General features: G+C 40.8%; 1 pseudogene; it reads left to right on the top strand.

Moving 5' to 3' along the window:
• LOC111974450 (tyrosine-protein kinase Fes/Fps-like) overlaps positions 1-7,275 on the top strand; it is a 61,114-nt pseudogene that overhangs the window by 16,186 nt on the left and 37,653 nt on the right.

The following is a 7,275-nucleotide window of genomic DNA, read 5'->3' on the forward strand; positions in this document are numbered from 1 at the left end:
TGGTACACCTGGGCTGCTTCTGACTGACCAAGCACATGGACTCATTAGGGGGTTCAGCACCACTACAGCCAGGCCCAACCTGCCCTGCTCATGGCACTACAGAGCCTACAGCAGGAGATGGTACTCGTACTGTAAGTGTGTGTGTGTGGGTGAGTGAGCGGAAAGCACAACTCTGTCAGTGAATTCCCAGTCAGTGATGATCATATTGTGTGTGTACAGCGCGGTAGGGAAGTACTGTGACTCTATGGTCATCCCGTCATTACACTGCATGGTTTTTTATCTCACCTAATATCCTTCCCTTTTGATGATAAGATTTCAAGCACTCTCATGGGAAGTTTGATATAATAGTTTTGGGCTGTTGTCCAAACACAAATAATGTAATCAATACTGGCCATGGAGACCCACAGGGTGTGCAGGCTTTTGTTGCAGCCCTGTACTATACATACAGTGCCTTCGGAAAGTATTCAGACCCCTTGACTTTTTCCACATTTTGTTACGTTACAGCCTTATTCTAAAATTGTTTAAATAAAACAATTTCCTCAGCAATCTACATACAATACCCCATAATGACAAAGCGAAAACAGMTTTTTATACATTTTTGCACATTAAAAACAAAAAACTGAAATACCTTATTTAGATAAATATTCAGACCCTTTGCTATGAGACTCGAATTTGAGKTCYGGTGCATCCTGTTTCCATTGATCATCCTTGAGATGTTTCTACAACTTGATTGGAGTCCACCTGTGGTAAATTCAATAGATTGGACATGATTTGGAAAGGCACACACCTGTCTATATAAGGTCCCACAATCGCCGATGCCGATTATTGGAGGATCAAAAAAAGCCAATATCGATTAATCGGCCGATAAAAAATAAAAAAATAAAATAAAAAAAATTGTTTTACAGTTTTTTATATACATGTATTTGTAATAATGACAATTACAACAATACTGAATGAACAATGAACAGTTTTATTTTAACTTAATATAATACATCAATAAAATCTATTTAGTCTCAAATAAATTATGAAACATGTTCAATTTAAATAATGCAAAAACAAAGTGTTGGAGAAGAAAGTAAAAGTGCAATATGTGCCATGTAAGAAAGCTAACGTTTAAGTTCCTTGCTCAGAACATGAGAACATATGAAGGCTGGTGGTTCCTTTTAACATGAGTCTTCAATATTCCCAGGTAAGAAGTTTTAGGTTGTAGTTATTATAGGACTATTTCTCTCTATACCATTTGTATTTCATATACCTTTGACTATTCAATGTTCTAATAGGTACTTTAGTATTGCCAGCCTAATCTTGGGAGTTGATAGGCTTGAAGCCATAAACAGCGCAATGCTTGAAGCATTGCGAAGAGCTGCTGGCAAACGCAGGAAAGTGCTGTTTGAATGAATGCTTACAAGTCTGCTGCTGCCTGCCACCGCTCAGTCAGACTGCTCTATGAAATCATAGACTTAATTATAATATAATAACACACGGAAATACGAGCCTTAGGTCATTAATATGGTGAAATCCGTAAACTATCATTTCGAAAACAAAACGTTTATTCTTTCAGTGAAATACGGAACCGTTCCGTATTTTATCTAACGGGTGGCATCCATAAGCCTAAATATTGCTGTTACATTGCATAACCTTCAATGTTATGTCATAATTATGTACAATTCTGGCAAATTAGTTCGCAACGAGCCAGGCGGCCCAAACTGTTGCATATACCCTGACTCTACGTGCAATGAACGCAAGAGAAGTGACACAATGTCCCTAGATAATATTGCCTGCTAACATGAATTTCTTTTAACTAAATATGCAGGTTTAAAAAAATATATACTTCTGTGTATTGATTTTAAGAAAGGCATTGATGTTTATGGTTAGGTACATACGTGCAACGATTGTGTTTTTTCGCAAATGCACTCTTGTTAAATCATCCCCCGTTTGGCGAAGTTGGCTGTCTTTGTTTGGAAGAAATATTCTTCACACAGTTCGCAACGAGCCATGCGGCCCAAGCTGCTGCATATACTGCCCAAGCTGCTGCATATACCATGACTCTGTTGCACAGAACGCAAGAGAAGTGACACAATTTCCCTAGTTAAAATAAATTCATGTTAGCAGGCAATATTTACTAAATATGCAGGTTTAAAAATATATACTTGTGTATTGATTTTAAGAAAGGCGTTGATGTTTATGGTTAGGTACACATTGGTGCAATGACAGTGCTTTTTTCGCYAATGCGCTTGTTAAATCACCCATTTGGCGAAGTAGGCTGTGATTCAATGATAAATTAACAGCCACCGCATCGATTATATGCAACGCAGGACAAGCTAGATAAACTAGTAATATCATCAACCATGTGTAGTTAACTAGTGATTATGTTAGGATTGATAGTTTTTTTTATAAGATAAGTTTAATGCTAGCTAGCACCTTACCGTGGCTCCTTAATGCACTCGCATAACAGAGATCTCCTCGTGGAGTGCAATGTGATCGGCCATAATCGGTGTTCAAAAATGCCGATTAACGATTTGTTATGAAAACTTGAAATCGGCACTAATTAATCGGCCATTCCGATTAATCGGTCGACCTCTAGTATGTTTGGCAGCATGAGTGAAGGAGGCTTTGTTGCAAAATAGGAAGCCGATTCTAGATTTAATTTTGGATTGGAGATTAATTCATGTGAGTCTGGAATGGGAGTTTACAGTCTAACCAGACACCTAGGTATTTGTAGTTGTCCACATATTCTAAGTCAGAACCATCCAGAGTTAGTGATGCTAGTCGGGCGGGCGGGTGCGAGCAGCAATCGGTTGAAGAGCATGCATGTCCTTGAGTGGCCCAGCCAGAGCCCGGACTTGAACTCAATCGAACATCTCTGGAGAGACCTGAAAATAGCTGTGCAGCAACCCTCCCCATTCAGCCTGCCAGAGCTTGAGAGGATCTGCTGAAAAGAATGGGAGAAACTACCCAAATACAGGTGTGCCAAGCTTGTAGCGTCATACTCAAGAAGAATCGAGGCTGTAATCGCTGCCAAAGGTGCTTCAACAAAGTAGTGAGTAAAGGGTCTGAATACTTATGGAAATGTGGTAATTCCGTTGTTTTAGTTTTTTTAATGAATTAGCAAAAATTTCTAAACAGTTTTTGCTTTGTCATTATGGGGTATTGTGTGTAGATTAATGAGGGGGGGGAAACAATTTAATTTTAGAATAAGGCTATAACCTAACAAAATGTGGAAAAAGTTAAGGGGTCTGAATACTTTCCGAAGTCACTGTACCTATTTAATAACTGATCATCAAGCCTTTGATTAGATGAAGCAGGTGCATTAGTGCTGGGCTAGAAAAAAGCCTGCACACCCAGTGGGTCCCCAGACCAGGATTGAATAATACAGCCCTGACCTCTGACTTTTGCCCTGTAACCCAGGAAGGAGATCCTGCAGGAGTACTATGACATATCCAGTATGCTCCAACAGGAGGTCGTATCTGTCCACGAGGAGATGTCTGCTGCTTTGATGGCCATAGAGCCACACAGAGAGTATGAGAGCTTCATCCAACAGAACAGGTATTCAGCAGCAAGTCACTCTGGATAAGAGAACKTGCTAAATTACTAAAATGTAAATATTCTGATCTTAGTGCAGTCAAGAGGCTGAAAAGTTTCACCATGTGTGTTCAGGTCTGTAGGGGAGGTTCCGGTGTGTGTAGAGTTTGACTCTGGTCTTCTGGAGAACACAGATCGACTAAAGACTGGAGAGCTGGAACTAAATGAGCTTACAGTGGAGGGGATCCAGCACAGGTTAGTTTATACGCACACACAGACACAGCGCAATCAAAATGTATTCAGACCCCTTGACTTTTCCCCAATTTTTTTTTTTTAGATACAGCCTTATTCTGAAATTTATTAAATGTATTTTTTCCTCATCAATCCACATACAATACCCAATAATGACACAGCGAAAACAGGTTTTTATAATTTTTTTCACATTTATAAAACAAAAAACAGATACCTTATTTAATTAAGTAATCAGACCCTTTGCAATGAGACTTGAAATTGAAATCAGGTGCATCCTGTTTCCATTGATCATCCTTGAGACGTTTCTACAACTTGATTGGATTCCACCTGTGGTAAATTCAATTGATTGGACATGATTTGGAAAGGCACACGCCTGTCTATATAAGGTCCCACAGTTGACAGTGCATGTCAAAGAAAAACCAAGCCATGAGGTCGAAATAATTGTCCGTAGAGCTCTGAGACAGGATTGTGTCGATGCACAGATCTGGGGAAGGGTACCAAAACATTTCTGCAGCATTGAAGGTCCCCAAGAACAGTTGCCTCCATCATTCTTAAACGGAAYAAGTTCGGAACCGCCAAGACTTCCTAGAACTGGCCGCCTGGTCAAACMMAGCAAATGGGGGAGAAGGGCCTTGGTCAGGGAGTTGACCAAGAACCCGATAGTCACTCTAACAGAGCTCTAGAGTTCCTCTGTGGAGATTTGAAGAACCTTCCAGAAGGACAACCATCTCTGCAGCACTCCGGCAATTAGGCCTTTATGGCAGAGTGGCCAGCCGGAAGCCACTCTTCAGTAAAAGGCACATGACAGCCCATTTGGAGTTTGCCAAAAGGCACCTAAAGACTCTCAGATCATGAGAAACAAGATTCTCTGGTCTGATGAAACCAAGATTGAACACTTTGGCCTGAATGCTAAGCGTCACGTCTGGACTAAATCTGGCACCATCCCTACGGTGAAGCATGGTGGTGGCAGCATCAAGCTGTGGGGATGTTTTTCAGCGACAGGGACACTAGTTAGGATTAGAGGTCGTCCGATGGCCMATTAATTAGGCATGGCCAATTTTAATTAGGGCCGATTTCAAGTTTTCATAACAATCGGTAATCAGCATTTTTGGATGCCGATTATCGGCGATTACATTGCATTCCATGAGGAAACTGCATGGCAGGCTGACCACCTGTTACGTGAGTGCAGCAAGGAGCCAAGGTAAGTTGCTAGCTAGAATTAAACTTATCTTTTAAAAAAACAATCAATCTAAACATAATCACTAGTTAACTACACATGGTTGATGATATTAGTAGGTTAACTAGCTTGTCCTGCGTTGCATATAATCAATGCGGTGCCTGTTAATTTATTATCGAATCACAGCCTACTTCGCCAAACGGGTGATTTTAACAAAAGCACAATCGTTGCACGAATGTACCTAACAATAAACATCAATGCCTTTCTTAAAATCAATACACAGAAGTATATATTTTTTAAACCTGCATATTTAGTTAAAAGAAATTCATGTTAACAGGCCATTTTAACTAGGGAAATTGTGTCACTTCTCTTGCGTTCATTGCACACAGAGTCAGGGTATATGCAACAGTTTGGGCTGCCTGGCTCGTTGCGAACTAATTTGCCAGAATTGTACATAATTATGACATAACATTGAAGGTTGTGCAATGTAACAGCAATATTTAGACTTAGGGTTGCCACCCATTCGATAAAATACAGAACGGTTCCGTATTTCACTGAAAGAATAAACGTTTTGTTTTCGAAATTATAGTTTACTGATTTGACCATATTAATGACCTAAAGCTCGTATTTCTGTCTTAATTATATTATAATTAAGTCTATGATTTGATATTTGATAGAGCAGTCTGACTAAGAGGTGGTAGGCAGCAGCAGGCTCATAAGGATTCATTCAAACTTTACTCCATTTGCCAGAGGCTCTAAGCAATGCTTGATCACAGCGCTGCTTATGACTTCAAGCCTATCAACTCCTGAAATTAGGCTGGCAATACTTAAGTGCCTATTAGAACATCCAATAGTCAAAGGTATATGAAATACAAATGGTATAGAGAGAAATAGTCGACGCGTCATAATTCCTATATTAGCTACAACCTAAAACTTCTTAACTGGGAATATTGAAGAACTGGGAATATTGAACCACCAGCTTTCATATGTTCTGAGCAAGGAACTTAAACGTTAGCTTTTTTAAATGGCACATATTGCACTTTTACTTTCTTCTCCAACACTATGTTTTGCAATATTTAAACCAAATTGAGCATGTTTCATTATTTATTTGAGACTAAATAGATTTTATTGATGTATTATATTAAGTTAAATTCCTCCAGCATCTTCACAAGGTCCTTTGCTGTTGTTTCTGGATTGATTTGTACTTTTCGCACCAAAGTACGTTCATCTCTAGGAGACAGAACGCGTCTCCTTCCTGAGCGGTATGACGGCTGCGTGGTCCCACGGTGTTTATACTTGCGTACTATGTTTTTGTACAGATGAATGTGGTACCTTCAGGCGTTTGGAAATTGCTCCCAAGGATGAACAAGTCTTGGCTGATTTCTTTTGATTTTCCATGATGTCAAGCAAAGAGGCACTGAGTTGGAAGGTAGGCTTGAAATACATCCACGGTCACACTCCAATTGACTCAAATGATGTCAATTAGCCTATCAGAATGTTGCAGGCGCAGAACGTTCTCCACGGCGTCTCCAGACTGTCACGTGCTCAGTGTGAACCTGCTTTCATCTGTGAAGAGCACGGGCGCAGTGGCGAATTTGCAATCTTGGTGTTCTCTGGCAAATGCCAAACGTCCTGCACGGTGTTGGGCTGTAGCACAACCCCACCTGTGGACGTTGGGCCTCATACCACCCTCATGGAGTCTGTTTCTGACCGTTGGAGCAGACACATGCACATTTGTGGCCTGCTGGAGGTCATTTTGCAGGGCTCTGGCAGTTTTCCACCTGCTCCTCCTTGCACAAAGGCGGAGGTAGCGTCCTGCTGCTGGGTTGTTGCCTCCTACGGCCTCCTCCACGTCTCCTGATGTACTGGCCTGTCTCCTGGTAGCGCCTCCATGCTCTGGACACTACGCTGACAGACACAGCAAACCTTCTTGCCACAGCTCGCATTGATGTGCCATCCTGGTGAGCTGCACTACCTGAGCCATTGTGTGGGTTGTAGACTCCGTCTCATGCTACACTAGAGTGAATGCACCGCCAGCATTCAAAAGTGACCAAAACATCAGCCAGGAAGCATAGGAACTGAGAAGTGGTCTGTGGTCACACCTGCAAGACCACTCCTTTATTGGGGGTGTCTTGCTAATTGCCTATAATTTCACATTTTGTCTATTCCATTTGCCACAACAGCATGTGAAATGTATTGTCAATCAGTGTTGTTCCTAAGTGGACAGTTTGATTTCACAGAAGTGTGATTGACTTGGAGTTACATTGTGTTGTTTAAGTGTTCCCTTTATTTTTTTGAGCAGTGTATATATATTATATATTATT

Source organism: Salvelinus sp. IW2-2015, linkage group LG15 (genome assembly GCF_002910315.2).
Source record: "Salvelinus sp. IW2-2015 linkage group LG15, ASM291031v2, whole genome shotgun sequence".
NCBI lineage: Eukaryota > Metazoa > Chordata > Actinopteri > Salmoniformes > Salmonidae > Salvelinus > Salvelinus sp. IW2-2015.